At 44.1% G+C, this 19,726-nt stretch overlaps 1 protein-coding gene across 2 annotated transcripts in view; it reads right to left on the bottom strand.

Annotated features, from left to right (window-relative positions):
* LOC139101742 (fat-like cadherin-related tumor suppressor homolog) overlaps positions 1-19,055 on the bottom strand; it is a 170,003-nt gene extending 150,948 nt beyond the window's left edge. The window contains exon 1 of one of the 2 annotated variants that reach the window (XM_070655127.1): positions 18,188-19,055. The gene's annotated coding sequence lies outside the window, so the exon portion shown is untranslated. The remainder of the gene's footprint in view (positions 1-18,187) is intronic. The other variant, XM_070655126.1, reaches the window with a different exon arrangement.
* Between the last annotated feature and the right edge of the window lie 671 nt (positions 19,056-19,726).

The raw sequence follows: 19,726 nt of genomic DNA, 5'->3' as shown, positions 1-19,726 counted from the left end.
TACACATTCGTAGATATACATAGAATCGATGAACCTACATGTGGAGATATACTCTGTTACAATAGGGTTGCTTTCCGGATTGGTTCGCCGAACTGGCACGCTATGTTGTGGTCACACGTTAATATTAATTACCATTCAACTAGCACGCATTTCCACTTGTAAATACGTCAGTAGATATACCGTAAATATCTGAATATCTCATGATAAATACATTAAAGAGACAGGCAATGTATTGTAATGTTCCTCTAATGAATATCTGATCTATTGAACCTGTTTGTAAAAACAATCGATTCGGATTCAAATATAATTGTAATTATAAACCACGTACCACATTATTGTCTTCATTTACATTTACATTTGATTTAACTATTAATTTTTAAATAAAAGTAAAGAAAGTTTAGCGTGTGATTTCGATCTACAATTTTTAAATAATAATTTATTAAATAAAAATTTAGACCTATCGAGTACATATTACGTTGAAAGTGGAATATATTGGCAAGATTTCCTGAGACGGAGGAGCCCCTATACCGCTCGGAGATTATACTTATCTCACACGATTCGCGTGTGTAATCACTGGAGAAAATTTCGGTCGTACGTAACGCCGAACAGAAATTACGGAGGCCCCATTTCAGGCAACGTGTCCAAAAGTTGGTAATAAGCAGGTTAAAAGTGCGAGAGTACTATGTTGTATATGTAAGCTTCAGGCTCTGAAAATGGGGAGAGGGAGGGAGAGCCCATATAATCCTCCTCTTTTACACGGAATTGAGATTAGTGTATTCGTGGTAGCTCGATAGTGTCCACCGACATCGCACACTCGAGTTACCCTCTGTATGGTTCAAACGAACTCGCACCAAGCAATTTGCAGCGAAACGAGATAACTTTGTTCCTTCGAAACGGCAGTTACACCGCTTCTTTCGTCGCGCGGGTTTTGAGCGGGAAAACAGCTTAGCGCTACATTCGGGTTGGATTTGTAACGACTTGGTGGAAAAAAAAAAAAAAAGAATTTCTCTTTTTACGTATTTCTCTCTGGATATCGCGACTTCATTATAAACTGAATTCGTTCAGCTGCAAGGCTTCTCATTGAACAGTGATTAAAGGCTCATTCGCGGCACGTCTGTAATACCTGGATAAATTGAAATACGCGACGGAATGATCATTCGCGATATAATCCGACCCGTGAAAACGTGCCGACGCAAATGCGATCGCGCGATATAGGTCAGCAAGCATACCAGTAATAATACAATTCAATGATTTTGTCTGCGCCATTTCCATTTTAATATCGGTCGAATTACAATATTAGCCGAGTAATTATGAAGTAACCACGAAAGTTACAGCATTCACTGGCATACCGTTACACGAAAGTGTACCGTGAATACGCAGGAGTCCGTGCTTCCTGCTGAAATAATTAGCATCGTTTCGACAACATCGAGACTTCTTATTGCTCGTGCGGTTCGGCTTTCTCAGGAAATCATAATATCCGCGGCTCGAGCAGCGCGTTTCGGTTATAACCCAATAATCCTACATTCGGAATATCATGTCAATCCGATTCGTGACATCGGCGAATGAATCGGGAATATCGGAGACGTACACGCGCCGTATTTCCGTGAAACTATTTACGAAGCTGGCCGGCAGTTACAGCGAAATTGCTCACGGCGTAAGAAACATGAGAGCGCATAAAGTTTATTACAAGTTTATCATGGGATCTTGAACCCACAGTTTCCCTCCTTCTCCCTCCCCCTCCGCCCACGAAGGTAGCAAAAGCACGTTCGGCCTAAAAATAAAACCCCCAAGTCAGTGGTGAATTGAGGTCGCACTATGAACGGTGACCTTGTCGGTATAAAACAAACCGAGATTAAAATCGAAGATTTAATGACGACTCGCGTATGGCATGCGGAATATTTGCATTCAGTGATCTCGATAAAAAAAACGAGATCTTGACAATTTGTAAATACGTCCGATACAAGGCCCCTCCTATAAAAAGAAATCTATCGACGTAAAAGATCTCGCGGATTTCGCGCAACGTTTGTAAAATTCAGTAATATTCTGTAATGCTCTTTTCATAACGTAATTTCAAGTTTGACTGCTTACATAAAAGCACTTGGTGCTTTACGTTAAAACGCCTAACAATATTATGCATATTTCGATTTTTTACACGTAAATCTGATAAGAACACTGTATAAATAACTTGAGATTATAAATTAGCGCAAAGGACACCGAGGGTGATCGTGATCCTCGCTATCGATATGGCGCCTTTGCTATCAGTCGCCGTAAATATAGAGAGCGTCTCCGGTAACAGGCCAAGACCAAACCAATCGAGCTGCAAGAGACTTGATACGCGTGGTCACGATAAGATAACCCCTTCATAGAAATGCTCGTCGCATCTGGCAAATGAACAACGCGCGGTAACGTAATACCTTATGCCAGGACGGCGCGAGACGCAAACGAAGATTAAGCGATGATGAATGTCTCGTTAGTCGCACGTACCTGCGGTCCTGAGCTTCATGCGTGCACATTTATCAATTACGCGCTATTTTCATCGATGAATTCGAGGCGCGTTCACAAGATATAAATCACGACGCATTGAGCAAGGAAGAGCACGACTGCCGTTTTTCAGCATATGCCTGAATCGCGTAAATTAGATGCCAAGAAATCCCGTTTGTTAATTTTACAGCATGTACCAATTAAGTCCAACTGATAACACCCTGTCGAAGATTTAGGGAACGATAGTTCCCAAGTATCGCGAGAATCGATCGCAATTCTCGTAGAATCGAGCACGGCGGCGGCGTCTCATCGTGAAATTCTGGCATGTCGAAGGTAATTAATTAACCACGTTTCCGGCATTCTCACTGGCGCCGGGCCAAAACTGCCGGAGAGATCCTACAGCCTGCGTCGGATATCTGCGAGAAATTAGCTAAGACAACTTCTTTCATCTATCGAGACGATAAACCAAAACTTGGAAAAGTATACTAAAAATTAAAATTTTTTTTTCCCGTAATGTATTTTTTGCGAGAACAGCGTAAGAAAACGAAATGCCATCGGTAATCGCCCTTATTTCGTACAACAGTACGTCGCATTTTTGAAACGACAGCGACGCATCTTATACCAAAAGTTATGTATAATGTACAGCGAAACGCCAATGTTACTTAAACGCGAAAACAAAGACGTTTACTTGACGGACAGAAATCGAAATGGGGAAGGGTATGTGGCGGCTCCGTATCTTCGTTATACGTTAGTCAAACAGGAAACGCATCTGTCGCCTTCCGAAAATGGCGAATAGTCGCAACGAGGGCATCGAGCACTTTTGACACGTATACATACAAAACATTATAATAAACTTGGCGCGAGAAGGGGAGGTGCACGCCCGTCGAACAAAACGCTTTTGTCGTTTCGCGCAACAAAGCCTATGGCGAAATAGGCTCGCATAGGGCGGAATGAGGGGGAGGACTTTGCGGGTACGAGCGGCTCGGTGACCACGAAGTACATAAAGCGGAAACCGTACACCATCCACGGCGCGCCGGAACCGTGTTGTTGGACCGGTCGCAGCTAACCGTCGCCGCAGCCTCCGGCCGACATGTTCCGATAATGAATTTCGTTTTTCTTCGCGACGTTGTAATTTCTCGACGCGAACACGAAAATCGTGCCGACAGCGCGGAAAAGAGGGAACGAGATGGAAAAGCGACGCGCCAAGGCTCGTCGTAATTCCGTCTCGCTGCGTATCAAGAGAAGCGAGATGCATCGCGACGCGCTGTCGTTGGGGAGCGTCTTTACTGCCGCCCCCGGTAATAGAGCTATGCGAGATGAGTCATACGATGGGGTCCGCGGCACCCCTGCAGAACGGCAGACGCTTCGACGAGGGTGGTTGGGTAATAAACGAGACCTCCGCGAGATCCGACGCACGCGAGAGAGACGATAATAAAAATGGTGCCGTGGAAAAGTCCCGCTTTGCAAAGTTGAAACGTAATTCCGTTCTTCGGAATCTCGAGGGATGCAGTGCAGTCTCGCAGCTTGCGACAATGATGAACGGCGCGAGAAAAACTTGCGACAGCCGTTGCGAGCCATTTTACGACACGTACACTCGTGTGCATAATCATTTACGCGCACTTGCGCAAAAGAGATACAAATCGTGTTTATAAGAAGATAAGCAAATCTATTTAGAACGAGAAAGCCAGGAAAAGATATTTCCATGCTGATGTAATGTGCCGGCCGTATCGTCTAATGAAAAGATACATTTCAATGCGATTGCGGTTGCCGCGACATTCGCTACTAAGAAACGTTTAAGGCACGACTTCATAATTTCAGTAATAAGCATTCCGAGATAACGTCCGCGTTCGCGATAATATGCTGCTTGTGCCGGAGATAAAGTTTTACGAATTCGTCGGTTTTATCACGGCGGAAACATTCGTCAGATAATCGACTTTCCAGCGCGTCCGATCAATTATAGTTTAAACGTCGGGGAAATTCGAGGGGTGAAACACAAAGGGACAACGGCACAGACGATGGAGAACGCGGAATAATCAAACTTCCGCGTGCGTGAGCCCCTGCGCGCTTCTACTGAATTATGGCTGCTCCGCGTCCCGCGCTGACTAGCAGTACATGCCTCCATCCGAAGGGTGACGAACAGTCTCACCGTTCAAAATCATTTACGTGCGGATTATCGGATAATACATCTTCCCGTGTGCAATTAGCGACGCTGATTGCGTTAGCGCTGATTATCGCCTCTCAAAAATAATACCGATACAAAACCAAGTTACGATAATCTTATCGGCATCGATAAATCAGAGTCGGGTTTCTTGTCGAAATTTATGACTTTGCAAGGAGCGGCAGTCAAGTATCGCGAATTAAGTCCGCCAGACGACGAGTCCGTTAACGGCCCGTTTAAAAACTGTCAACGCCGGGACGAGATGCACGAACGGGAATTAAAAGCGCCCTGTCAGTTTTGCGGCGAGAAGATAGGACGTTGCCCAACGCGAACCACACGAGAACCGGTGTTCTAACTTCCTCTTTCTTTGCGAGATATATAAGTTGCGGCGAGGAACGTGAATATAAATGAGACTAACGAGCTCTCTGTGATGTCAGTAATGATGGTGGATTACAGTCAGAGAGTTGGGTCGGCGCGCACGGTCAGCTTCGCCGGATTCCACGCCGCTGCTGTCATGACTCGCAGCAATGCAGCTTCGCGCGCAATTTTATCACGAGAAGCCGACAAGTGAGAATCTACAGCTTCCACGCGATCTGTTCTCTCGCCCTCTTACCGCCGCGAGTAGCAAAGGCTGCGCCAAGTATCACGTTTCGACGTGATAGCGACGACATCGCAAAAGAGAACATTAACATGTGAGCGCATCGCATTTTATTCGCCAAACATTTTGCCACGTGATTATCCACGGATTTCGATTACGGTCGCAAATTATGATAAACTGAAACGTGACAGACGTACCGAATTATTTTAATTACATGATTTATTATCAAATATTGAAATCTAGCACCGTATTTTCAACAGATATTGTTCGTAAAAATGTGAAAATTTATTATAGATTACCAACTGCACCTCTCGATATCGCTCTACATATCGAAAATAATTTTTTATCAGAATTTTTCTCGATAACGCGATACAGTCGATCATATACATTTCATATACGTTTTTCCCTGTACAAAAGCCCTGCGCCAAAGGCTCGTAAGAATGCAGAACCTGCGAGAAATTGAGGTGGTCTACCGTCAAGCGTATTCCTTTATCATTAATCACGCATATCGGCCAGCGGACACGAGCATGAATAATTGACAGGGCAGTCCAATCGCGAGTGGTTCTTTTCTCTTGAACCAATTACGCCACTACGAATCTTACCAACAGATATAAGAATTCCCGATAATGATTATCAAAAAAGTCGTTGCACCGTCATCTAAATATTTATTTAAAATTATCCGCACGTCGGTTGTCCAGTCGTTCATAAAAAGCTAACCGTGGAAAAAAAAAGTTAAAAACATTATCTGAACAAAGCACGTAAATACACCCACCCGAAAGTCGTGTTTCTGTGAAGACGATTCAGAAATTTGTGTACCCTAACGCTTTCGTGCATTCGCACATGAATTTTTCGCAAGTGCACACGCACGCAACCGGTCTGGAACGGCGAAGCGCCGCAGTAAACTAGAAATAAACTTTGCACCGCTGAGATTAACTCCGGATAAAAAAAAGAAAAAGAAAAAAAAAGATTGCCTCAGCGACGATCTTGCGCTCTCACCGAAGAAGGAACTTCTCCCATCAGTCTCGTGATCACGTAATAACTTAAACGCCGCCCGGCGGGAAAGTTTATTTCCCCGTGAAGCTTGAAGTCGCTGGAGCCAAAAAGTGTGGTCGCCGACCGACGATGATCGCAGTCCCGTTAACCGCGGTATCGCGTGAAGCCTGTATCAGATTCTACGTCGGGGGATTGCACCGCGGTTGCGTATTCGACATTGGGATTGGAACAATGAAGATGAGGCGGTTGCGTCATGCCCGTCGTTAACAGTAATCGGTTAAGTTCCAATCTCGCACGCAATCGCGATTTCTATCTGCATCGCAGCCCGGAATTAAGAAGACATTTGTGAATTATCGTAGGAATAGAGATTATCAATTAAATTTTCGAGGGCAAATTGAAACAATCGCGAGCGATAAATTCAGAAAATATTGCGAGAGAGCACATTTGCATTCTTACGAAATGCATAGGAAAACGGCGCTTCGTACGCTAAGAATGAATTACGTGTATTCCAGAAATAACATGAAACTTCTTTAAGTGAACACGCAGCCCGCTTGAAAACAATGTCGACTTTGACGGCACCTCGTTCTATATCTTTATATTACGCATGTTCCACTCTCGTATATACGTATGCATGTATAAATGTGCGTGTGGGTTAACGTAGAACACCTTGGTCGATTTTATTTCATCGTGCTATTACGATCGTACGCTTCCGTTATACATTGGTTGACTGTGATCAATTTCACTGCTTTCGAGAACAGAACATTCTGCGATACAATAAGCCAATGTGCTCGAAGTAACTCCACTTCAGTTGGAATGTTATATAATGTGACTCTCAAAGAAGTAAAGGAGGTTTCTCGAAATAGTATATATTGTAAAAGGTATTCCATAACGAAAATTAGAACTTTTTTACAATTAGAATTATTTCTTTTTAGTTGCTTAAAAAATTTTGCTGTCTTATTTTAAATTCATGCAGTTTGAAATTCTTTTTGTTTTCATACCGTATATTTCATTTTTTTTAAACGTCGCTTTTTTCCTGCAATTTTTTTTTTTTTGTACGGCGACGACACATGCACAATCATTTCAAATTTATATTTCCAGCTCTTGTTCCGTTAAAACAATAAAATTTATCACAGTTATGATGCTCTATCGCCAGCAATAAAAACACGCCTAAAACAAAACGCCACGAATATTTTTGAGTATTATATCGAAGACGATTCCACGTGTGCGAATGTTTTTTCTTTTTTTTTATCTTTTTTTTTTACATCGTAATACAAACCGGCAATACAAATATCGACATAAAGATTTTTGTATTTTTCTACAAACTGAGCACTAATGGGACAACATAGTCTGTTTTCTTCAAATAGGTATGTTAGCTTGCTCGTTGCTGAATACAAGAATACCGTCCTTATTACAATTTCAATATTTGGCCAAGTCTTGCCCGTAATACACGAAAACTCCTGGTCTTCAATTCAATATACCAAACACATATATAAGGTTAAAGACAAAATAAAACTGCCCTGGCCCGGTCCACGAATTAGCATAATATGTTAATGATACTCGCAACGTATTAGCATAGTATGAAAGCTCAGTATGCCACCTACCGCCTCCTCTCAACTTCCTGGATAGCGCAATTAATAATTTCGCTATATTACTTAATGTGTGCCACTGTACCGGATTAAAAACACGCCCCAGCTAGCTACCTACGTTCCAGCCGTGTCGTCTGCAGGAAACAGGCGGCCGCGGAACCGCGGATGTGCGGGTCGTCGCACCGTTTACGTAAGACAACGGCAGTGGCGTAAAAACGACTAAAGGGGCCGCAGAATTGGCCTTCTCTTTCCTTCTCTCTCGCGGTATATCTCGCCGTTGTACCACGTCTACAGCCAAATTAGCAAGGGGGCTTATTACCGCGGCTGCAGCTGTGCGCCATCGTAATCCGCCGGCGGTGCTCTCTTCCCGAAGCGTATACGTGGCCGTGTAACCGTGAGGCTCTTCGCGGTACGTTATTGTCTTTAATTTAAACCGGCGATTTCCTGTCACTCTGGGTCGCGGCTAAGGCTGCGGCGCTACGTACATACGCGTACCACGAACGAATACTTGCTCGCCCATTCATTCGCGCGCCCGCCCGGCTGGCTCGAGAACAGGATTACGTGGGCTAAAATCAGTACTACGCAAAGTGGCGGTGGCTCGCGTATCGGCACACCGGTCGAGTTTCTCAATTAGCTCACGACTTGAGCACACAGTGAGAATGTACGAGATATATATAAGAATTATTTTCTCGATCTATAAAATTCAACTTTACATCTTGATTTTTATGTTTCGCGAAACGCGCGTGAAAGAAAACAATTTTATTATCTACTTAGATGATTAAAAATATAGCTTTTAGTAATAATTTGAATAATATTGAGAAAAGTATGGAGAGCGTGGTCAATTAAACTGTTCTCGATTCCGTATCTACTTATCGTAAGTAAAAACTTTGCGGACTTTTCGCTAACTCTTTAACTTTCCGAGTTTTTGATTTACAATAAGTTTGCCGCCGGTTTGCTATCGAATAGCTTGAGGAGCACTGGGCATTACCTCGGTATGCACGCGGAATACGCGTGGGTTTCTTCAACGTTGGCCACCGGCAACGCAACTAATGTCGTGGAGAGTGCATAAGCGGAGGAAGCGATTGCGCGAGGTCTGAGAAAAGCAAGGACGAAAAGGAGGCTTTGTATCCTGTAATCTTCTCGGAAAGAAAATACTTATTTTTTTGTTCTTTTTTAAAAAAATGCAGTTTTACAAGTAGAATACTTAATGCTTAGAAATATTTGAATACAAAGTCATGAAAGCCATAAAAATCAAGATGTCTTTCTCACGTGAATGCTAATATTCCTAAAAAAGAAAAGGAAATTAAATATTGTATTTGATATTTTTAGTGTTAGCAATATAATATTTTTTTTTTTTTTTTTGCGTCTTGTGATATTTATATTACTAACCGCGTTGTTTAAGTATCTTCGATATCTTTTTATAGTCGTTAACGCAGTAAACGCAGACCGAAATGTTATTGTGAAACGTCGGCAACGGTATTCCGCACGGTGAATGATCGGCGACGATCGGTCGGTGCCACGTGAGAAAAGCCGTTCTTCTTTACGACGCACAAGCGATCTCTCGCGAGCCCCGCGGTAGTACACGTATACCAACGCGAAACCGGTCGAGCTATTATTTTTTTATGACGTAATTATCGTCAAAGCTTGCCCTGCGCTGAATTGGTCTGGGCTTGGACCGCTCTCTCTTTCTCCCTTGCCTCTTTCCGTTCACCCTCTATCGCCGATCTTTATTCTCCCTCTCCCTTTTTCTTTTTTTTTTCCTCCCTTTCTGTCGTAATCGCTCAGGGCAGACCAATCTTCGACGTTCTGATTTTGTTACAGACTGCGAGAGAGTTTTAGACCCACGTAATTTCCACGTTATTAATCCGCTCAGGGTCACGCTGCATTCCCATTTGCGCCCGAGCTGTCGCACATCCCGGTCGAGGACTTTTCCTCAACGGTCGGTGTAATCACGGCTTGGATTACTCCCGACTCTTATATCCGCGCAAAGTATACCTCATCGATACTTCGATAAAATATTCCCCGTACAATAAAATTCACACACAATGCCAAACTAAAACGATCAATATTCGAGAACTCTCGTTATCAAAATCACGTGGCGATACGATACTCTCTCGCGACTCGAAAACATAAAATAACTACGAGTTGTAAGCTTAATAGCAGACGCTCAAAAACGCATCAACGCGTCAATAAATGTAAAAGATATAAAAATATATTTCTCATAAATAGCAAAAAAAAATTAAAAAAAATAAAAAATAGATCGTAGAAATAAAATTCTTTTCAGCGAGAATACTTTGAAATAATTTCTAAGCTTCCTTCATCCTTCAAATGCATTTTACGACATTCAACATTATCTCGCTGTAGTATTACGAAGTTACATGACAAAACGATTCCAGAAAACAGCAGCTTTTAACGCGGGAATATTCGTATAAACGACGAACTAACGCCGGTAATGTTTTGAGAGAAGCGTGTTAAAAATAAATATCCTCTTCTACAGCGGGCACAGAGCACCGTGGCGTTTTAGGTTTATAGTTAGTGTATTCACTTCTATATATAGATAATGCTCTGCCGTTTCTGCGTACAAAGTGCGTGAATATGATATAATCTCTATGTTTTACGAATTATTCATATTTGAAACCGCTTTATCCACCTCTCTTTTAATTTGAAAGTAAAACAGGAAAGTCTGGTAAACCAAGGGAAATAAATCCCTTACCGTTGTGCAAATGCATGAAAGAAAACGCATGAAAAACAAGCTTACGAAAAATATTTTTCGTTCGACGTATATACAATTTCCGCGCGGATTTATTTCTCATTTGGCGGGGCTTTCGCGCGCGGAGAAAGAATCGCCTCGCCTCGCTTCGTTTTCATTTTCCTGCCGCAGTTGTCAAAATTGCATAATAAATGACACTGATCGTACAAAAATCCGTAAATTTCTTTTCATCCGCAGCCGCCTCTATTCACTTCGACGCGCATTGACCGACTGGTTGAGCGTGAATAAATGCCGGATGGAAAATACAGTTTTAATGGAATCGCGCATCGAATTACGTACAGACTTGTATCCGTCATACAGATTTCATTTCTCCGCAGCTCGTTCTGACATATACATTGTTTTATCATAATCTTCTTAGCGCTACTGTCACAAAAGGCTGTTAAATCCGCTTACACGTAAACGCGATCGGGATCGGGCGACTACTCGTCGCGTTACTAAATGAGCAACGAGAATCCGCGACAGGACGCTACGCGAAAAACTCATTAATTCGTCCGCTAATGACATTACGAAGCAACACGTTTATCCGTACGATATTGCTTATCATTGTACGGCTCAAGCTTTATTTGTTGTCGTATGATTACCGATTCTCCCGTTATCTCCCAGTATATTACGCGCTGTACTTTTTACATTTATTTTTGTAGAACAGCTGCATGCTCCGTACGAGTACTAGTTACAGAATATAAAATTGTTCTCGTTAATATTAATGCCCGAGATTGTGCATCGATTCAATGGGAATCGTCAGCTACGACGGCACTGTAAATATTGCACGTGCCGTAGATAAGCATTATACATATACATTTTTCGTAATTAAAATGCGCATAGATTCCGGCGTATATATGAAATCGATGTACAGTAACGCGTACGTGTATTCGATTATTCGCCGTATACATGCAGCTGCCACTCAGGAAATTAACTGTCAAGATAGCTTCGAAGCCGAGCATTCTTTGGCTCGGCGGTTGTCGATCCACGAGTACTTTCAATGAGAAGAAATACAGCAAGTCATTATATAACGAATTGGTGATACAGCGAGAACGGTGGAGAGTACGGCGATAAATTTGAGTTTAAATAACTTTTTAAAGACGTTCTATTTGCCGCTATATGATGCAAGGAATAAAGACCGAAGCGCAAAATGAACAACTTCCACTAAGCTTTAAAAGAGGTAAAAATCTCGAGATAATAATTTCTCGTTTTTCATTTCAAGCTTTGTTTAATAAATTTATTTTTCCCTTCGCTACTTTCGAAACTTTCGCCGATAAATTTTTCAAGCGATACAACAAAAAATAAAAAAGAAAAAAAAATGGGGGGAACCGCGAGGGCTTATCGTGAGTATATTGTTACAAAGAAGCGGCAGGTTTAGCTTGTTTCTCAGTGTATACCTGCTGGTGTGAAGACCTTCGGCAGTGCCAGGTGTTTGAGACTACCTGCTTATATTTAAAAGAGATTCTCTTTCAAGGTAGAAATAACTCAAGTGGCAGAGTTGCATTATTACTACGTTATCGTAAAGTGAGGTCAAGCAATGTCCGGTACAAATTTTCTCATTTCCATTTTCACACTTAACCTGCCTTCTTTTTAAGCCGCGCGTTGAAAATTTATTCGACAAAACTTGACCGCCTTGCGCCAAAGCAATCAGAAATTTTTCGCTTGCAAGCTGTTCACTCGTAAAAGACAATTACGCGGTGGAAGTCGAACAATAATGTCGTCGATGTTTTATTTCGTTGCGGTCTACTTTCGTACACGTTGTTTCAGCGCCGCGTGCGAGACGATTGTTAAAATTTAAATTAATATGTCGCGCCTGCTATTGCATTTTATTAGTTCGGGCGATTATGAAATCATCTCGATGAATCTTTGTGTCGTGGGAAGTAATATTATGCGTAACATATGCAGGTCAATGACTTGAAACTATTCGTGGACCATAAAAACCGTATACACGCACGCAATCGTGATTGCGATCGCAAGTGTCTCTGAACCGGAAAACTGAATGACGACGGCGGTCGCATAACCGATAAGATACAGTAAAACCGACGGTATCGATCGCTCGCGCGACTTGTTCCTACCGATCGGAATGCAAGCATCTGCTCGTGGAATGCCGAACGATCCGGAAAACCCTAAGGCTGGGGTCGGGTCAGGTCGAATATATCGCGTCACGATATTAGACTACGTTTTTGAATGCACCAAGCGCGCAATGTACCTCTCTTAAAAGATAAAACCTATATATTAAAAAATAAAAAAAATTTTATATATGTACGTATAAAATTTTTTTAAAGTTTGATTTTTATTTTTATTTTTAATGCACGGTACGACGCCTGTTCTTCGCTTTTTTCATGCTCTGTTTACGATATAAGTGGCGAGCCTATGCCGAGTTACAGCGGACTTGCGTGAACACTTACGTAGAACGCAAGTGACATTTCGGGGTGTTTACGAGCAATGCTGCTTTTTCCCAAACGGAGCCCATTTAAATTTGTACCGTAATCGAGCAAGCGCCGTCTGCCTCTTCCGTGGAATTATTCAGCGAAGTAGGAACGCGCGTACACCCCATATGAATTCGAGTCGGAATGAGTGCCACGAATGAGCGGTGGAACGAGAAACAGAAAGAAAGAAAGGCAGCAGCATTCTGGCATGCAACTCAGTGGCGCTCATCGGCCGACGGACGGAGCATGATGTTATGTCTGAACTCGTGGTACACGATATTTGATACGCATGTATCGGATAAAATCGATATTATTATACATAGATATAAGTATATAACGAATGAAAGAATTACGCGAATATGTGAATAAATATTGATAATATTAGAAATCGATAGCCCGAAATGGAACGGAAGGTTTATTTTTCGGGGCCGATAATTCATATTGCGGGCTACGATGCACCGAAGTTAAAATAACGGTTCCGCTGAACTTTCTACTCCGCAGTTTTTCCAATTTTCGCGACGAGCCAAGTTCCAGCGGGTTATCACAGGCAGCCGATTACCATAAATTCACCGTCCGATCGTAGACATGCTCCTACGCGTTAATGCGTGCACACGCGACGGAATGTTTTGCGCATGCATCGCGCTGTTTTACGACCGCGTGCGCGACAGCGCATTGAGATTGAGATACGACTGGTTGCATAAATACGCGCCGAATCGCATACGAGTTAAATCCCGACGCGTTTTCGAACGTAAAAAAAAAAAAGAAAAAAAGAAAAAAAGAAATTAAGAAAAACGTATAAGTGTGCGCTTATAGCTTCGTGTAGCGAGTGAATACCGCCAGCCTTTGTTTCGTTTCGGTTTTCTTCGTAAAATTAGCCGCGTTCTCGAGGATCGTCTTCCGACCGCAGGATAGAGCCTACGCGGCAGCTGCTCCTGCGCGTCAAATGTGAGGCTGTGTTGCCTTTATACTCCGGCCGGTCTTTTACCGGCATATTTATTGTCGTTCTCGAATTCACGATCCGTTACAGGCGCGAATGCGCCTGCAAGGTTCTATCCCTTTCTCCCACTCCCTCTCGCCTTGCTTTTGAAAATGAAAACTGCTGAAAACGAGCTATGCACGTATGTTCCCGAACAGTCGATTTATTATCTTTTTTTTCTTTTTTTTTCAAACTTCTGTGAGATACATTTAATTTATAATCGCGGAGATATTCAGACCCTTTTTTCGGAAATGTATCCTTTGATGCGAAAGAGTATTAAAGATACCTAATGTGTATACATTAAAGAATGACCGCTGAAATGTTCGATATGGGAAGTTTTCCGAACGGTCGCACGATAGGCTCTCCGATTTCGATCACGAGAGAACCCGTTGAAAAGTTTCCTCAGACTTGAAACAGGCTAATTTTTCATTCGAGAAGCTAAAGTGCCTCGACTTGGATATTGATACCACGCATTCGAAGTACATTAATCAGTACTTATCGACGACACTTAAGCGTATCCGTCCGACCGGGGTTTCCAGAATGGACAATGGCTAATCGCCGGGGCCACCTGTTCCTGCCGTAATCTCAGAGAATGTAATTAACAAAGCGGCGTTAACACGCGGACTCGAATGGAGTCGGTCAAAAGCACTCACAGAAACTATTGAACGTCTAAACGGCGTGTATACGTCAACGATGATGCAACAGATACCCTGCTACGTCTCGTACTCGTCATTATCATAATTAAGGGGCAATAAGACGCAGCGTGAGGCGCGTTTGATAAACGAGCGAGCATGATAGAGATCACAAATTCCTAATTTATCTAACATTCCCGTCATTCCCATCAACAAATTTGAGATTATCCTCCGAAATATCGCGTATTACAAAGAGCCGCATATTTCACGGCGATCGTAAGCTCAAATAATAACGTCATCTATATTTAGTCTAGATATACCTTGAAAATTCGAAGCCCTCCGCTAATGTTGGCTATACATTCACCTCGAAGGTATCCTTGAATGCATATAAAGATCATAATCCGCCGTAATCTAAAATTTATGGGAGGTGCTTTTTTTTTGCGTGCAGTCCTTCGCCGCATCGATCGGGGGTGCAGCTCTTAACAAAACGCCAGATGTTGCATAGTTACTTCTCGGCTATACAAAAACGATCGCGGCTATACGAAACCGACTGCTATCAGTTAGAAAAAGCAGAAACGCTTCGACTCAATAATGCAGAGGTAACGTAACGTCAACGATGTTCTGCCGCGCGCGCTTACGTGAACACGAAGACAGATAAACGAGATAGCCGTGTCGCCTAGCGCACGTGCTCCGTATGCGATCGGCTTTATCATTTTTTCATACAACCCGATGGTACGTATCAGTCAGAGTTTCTAAAGCGGAAGATTACGGCGATCTCCGCATTTGAGCGTGCAATCATTTTTTTCACCGGCGGCGGCGTCGCATTCTTATTCTCCGCGAATCCACAAAAAGGCCACGAGGCCACACAGAAGCCGATAGCGTCCGTTGCTCCGGATAGAAGTTGGAAAACTGTCACGTAAACTTTTATACTTCGGCCCGCTTATTTCGCGTCACGACGGTTACCATGTGTCCCACCGCGCCTCGGGAGTCACCGCACAAAAGACAACGATATCGTTCAAGAAAACGCGATTTCGACAAAAAGCTACAACGTTTATCGCCGAAACAATCGGTCAATATTTTCCGAATTTAGTTTCCAAAATCAATTCATAAAGATAAACCAAGTGTCGATTTAATTTTGTTTTTTTTTTTTTATTATTTATCGCGATTTCACGCAGCAAGTAAATCTCGCCTAAAATAATTCATAAAATCATAGTCTATTCGCCCGACGGTGCGATCCGCTGATTTCCATCAAATATTTTGCCTCTCGGGGACGAAGCGTAAAAAGAACTGGTTTCTCATCGTACATCAAACTCGTTCCGCATTGTAACAGAATACTCTGAAGGACTCTACCGTTCAATAAATCGACGGCGCGATTCAAGCGTCACAGCGAAGTTTACGTGCAATTAACGCTAGCGAAGAATCGAACAAGGCGATGAATCAATTATTTGCACCGTCCGAATCAATTATTCGAAAACTACAGTTCACTACCGGCGTTCACTCTGAAGCGCCTCTTTATTTCTGTGTTATTCATTATTTGCCATCGTTAACCGTCAACGATGACCGTCAAACGAAAGGGACAAAAGAGAAAAAAAAAGAGAGAGAGAGAAAAAAGAAGGAACGCGGAAGCCTTCAATTACAGATATGCTTTTTTTCTCTCTGCACATTAAAGACACGTTTCGCTGACGCGACCGCGGCGGAAAAACACTCATTACGCGTTCTGGAGGAAACTGGCGCGATCGTACGGCAAAGACGGAGGGGCAAGGAGCGCGGGCGACTTCCCGCGTCTTTATTCTCGCTTCGGTGCACAATTGAAGAATTCCTTTGAGCTCCCTCTCTCCTTCTACGAATCACCGAGCCGATGTACGCGCGGAGCAACGAGTGAGAGACCGGGCGTCGTCAACGGCGACATCGGTTTGTTGACACTGCGCGTAGAGACGGGCGTGTTCCCTCCTGATACTCGCACACGCACGCGGAAAAAATACCGGCGCCAACAAAATAAACACCCTGGGTGTCTACGGTGAACGAATGGGGGAGGGTATCGGAATATATCGCAGCCGACGCGCGTTTCCGCGTAAAAGTATCGAAGTCTTGGAAGTTGAACAATGGATTAACGACCGGCCCTAGTTAAAACCATATCAAAGCCGGACGGAATCGTGCCGCTGTTGCTTTGCTGAATTGGTTACGGGAGTGTGCGCGTTGATGCGTAAGCTCATACGTGCGCGGGCTAGGTGTAAACAATGCGTAAACACGCATAATCTAAGTGAAAGAGTTACGACGCTCCGTTTTTTTTTCCGCATAAAGTCTTTAGGAAGAGAAAAAAAAAGGAGGAAAAAAAAAAGGTAGAAAGAGAAAGAAAAGGAACGATGGAATAATAAACTGGACGCAATTGTGTTTTTCCATTAAGTTCGTCGGATATCAAATGTACGCAATGTCAAAACAAATTCAGTTACGTTAAAATCAACAACACGCCGCGCTGCATGACACGCGAGAATTTTTATAATAACGATATCTTCATTTTAACAAACCTGTGCAGTATTGGCTTTTTAGTTGCGCAGCGACGAATAGCGCGGTGGAAACGTATCGCTGTAATTACCGTTGCAGTAATTTTTACGAATAATAATTTAAACGCACCGGCATCGTGTGTTTTATATTATGTTCGTCCAGTTCGGCGTAAAAAGCGCGGAGTTAAATAAATCGCGCCGAACGATGTAAATGAAATTGCGCGCACGGCGCCGTGTATTAAAATGGGTCGCGAAAAAAAAAAAAAAATCTATACGCACATATGCACACAATTTTTTTTTTTTATCAGCGTGCGCGCTAACTGAATTTAGATAAAAACGAACAAAATTTGAGGTTCATCCGGTCTCGCTCGAAAGAGCGGCGAGAATCGGACCGGTAAAAGTCGAGTGAGGTGTCAAACGCTGTCCAATTTAGAAATCATGCTCATTCATCTCGCTCGGTGATAATAACGGCCGCAAAAGGGGAGCGTTGGTACTGCCGAAGTGATATCGTTCCGTAACGAATCGTTATCGCGCCCGATTAAAAGCGGCGTTGATTCACGCTGCATTTAATCGGGTAATTCCGCAAAGAGGTTTCGTCGCGCGAGTCAATCGAATCCAACGAAAAGTTCGACGCGCAATTCACGCGATTCTTCCCGGAAAAAGCGGGGTACTCGGAAAGCGCAATAAAAACTGCCCGTCGAGTTCCACTTCGAAACCGGCACGGACGAGACACGACGGGACGCTTGAATTATTCCGCATGATCTACGCGTCGATTTCGAATGCAAAAAGATGCCCACAATACGAAACTTTCAAGTCGAGATCTTTATCGATTGTTTTCCAGACGTGCGCCACTGGCTTTTTGCCCCGTTGACGCGCGAAAGATCGCGAAAAAAGATCGAAGACACTCGGTCGTTGTTTAAGAACGCCATCTTGTTCGAAGCACGAAATGGACCTATCGGTTTTGAGACGAGGACCGTTTGGTAAATCATCGAAATTGCTACGCGTACGCGACGCGTACTCCGCTCCGTTTTTGCGCCGCTCGTTCTTTGTCTCGCAAAAGCCAATGATCGGAAAAGACACTGACCTTGTATACGGCGATCCCTTCTGCGACGCCGGCTGCGTCCACGTCTCTTGCTCCGAGCACAGCGCCGAGTCCCCTTCGCCTCCGGCTGGATTGTGCTTCAGGTAATCCAAAACTCCGTCGTGGGCACACCACTCGTTACGTGCTGCCGTCCAGCGAGTCTCACTGCAAGGCAAGCGCACCACCGTACCGTTAAAAAATCGCGTCACTGCACTATAAAGTCAGTCGCGAGCGCGAGGTGAATTTCCGAACGCGGCGACGCGTCACCGGTGCCGGCACCCGGCTTGCTCCTTTTCGTCGACCACGCAAAGTGCGATTCACTCGTGCGTCGCCGTGGAAACACTATCCGCATAACGCGCGCGACAAACGGTCACATCGGCGACAGTCCGGAGCTCTGCCTCCACGTGGAAGCGAGCCACCGCCGCAAGCGTACGTCCGTTACGTTCGAATGATGAACCGAGACTAGCGCGCCGCAGCGGACACGCAGAGCAATCGAGCCTACCGGAGTCGCGTCGTCTCTTTCTTTCCCCCACTACTCTCTCTTTCTAGTCCCCCACTTCGTCGCTCCATCTCCGACCGGCTCGCGCGCGATCTTGCTTCTCTCTCTCTCGCTCTTGAATCTCTTTCCCTTCGATCACCATGGTCGTTTACCATTCCTCTCTCGCAATGTTCCCCTCTATGGTTCGTCACCCCCCCTACGTCCCGTTCCTCACCTGCCGACCGAACGACGAGGCTCTTCCACGGCCGACGACGATCCCTTCTCTCTACGGACGATCTCTTATGCCCGAGCCAGCTCCGATCCCTTTTCCAACCGTAGGTCCGGTGCGAACATATACTGCGTGCATCGCGCCCCCCTCGGCGTCTCTCTCCCCGCGTTCGACCCCTCTTGAAGTAAAACTCCCCACGTTATGCATCGTTGCGTTCAACACACGCAAGTTCGGGCACCGTGCGCTTCTTCTCCCGTTTCCTCCGTTTCTTCTTCGATCTATCTTTCTCTCTCTCTCTCTCTCTCTCTCATTCTTTCTTCACGCCGGCCAGCGCCATGTTGTGATGCGTTTTGCCGTCCACAATCAATGGATCGGCGCTTACGATGGTTGCAAAAAAGGAGGTCAGCTTGCAGGCGAGATTTAAAACCGGCAGGCGGCATTTGCGTTTTACCGGAGCTCAGCTCGAAAACGCGTGAAAATGCATCCTGTCGCATTGAGCGGCGTAACCCTTCGAAAGAGCCGGCCGCGTGATAATAGGGAAGCGCCGATAAACTTGCAGAGTGGATACTCGGCCGTTAATCCGTGTCGATGCGGCGATGAAGAGAGAGCGTTTTTGTCGGCCGATATTCAACGCGACGTGGATGGAAGCGATTTTAATGGAGAGCTCGCGTACAAATTGTTGCGCACTTTATAAATATATCAGGATCTGTGCGCCGAGGGCAGGCTTCAAAACATTGTCACGGAGAGCTACTCGACAAAAGAATAAATATGCTCTTTGGAAAAAAAAAAAAAGAGAGAAAGAGAGAGAAAAATGTTTATCGCATCTTGCTTTATA

The sequence above is a fragment of the Cardiocondyla obscurior genome, linkage group LG04 (genome assembly GCF_019399895.1).
Source record: "Cardiocondyla obscurior isolate alpha-2009 linkage group LG04, Cobs3.1, whole genome shotgun sequence".
NCBI classification, from domain to species: domain Eukaryota; kingdom Metazoa; phylum Arthropoda; class Insecta; order Hymenoptera; family Formicidae; genus Cardiocondyla; species Cardiocondyla obscurior.
Note: the sequence above shows the minus strand (reverse complement) of the source record. Positions and strands in the feature narration are given on the sequence as shown.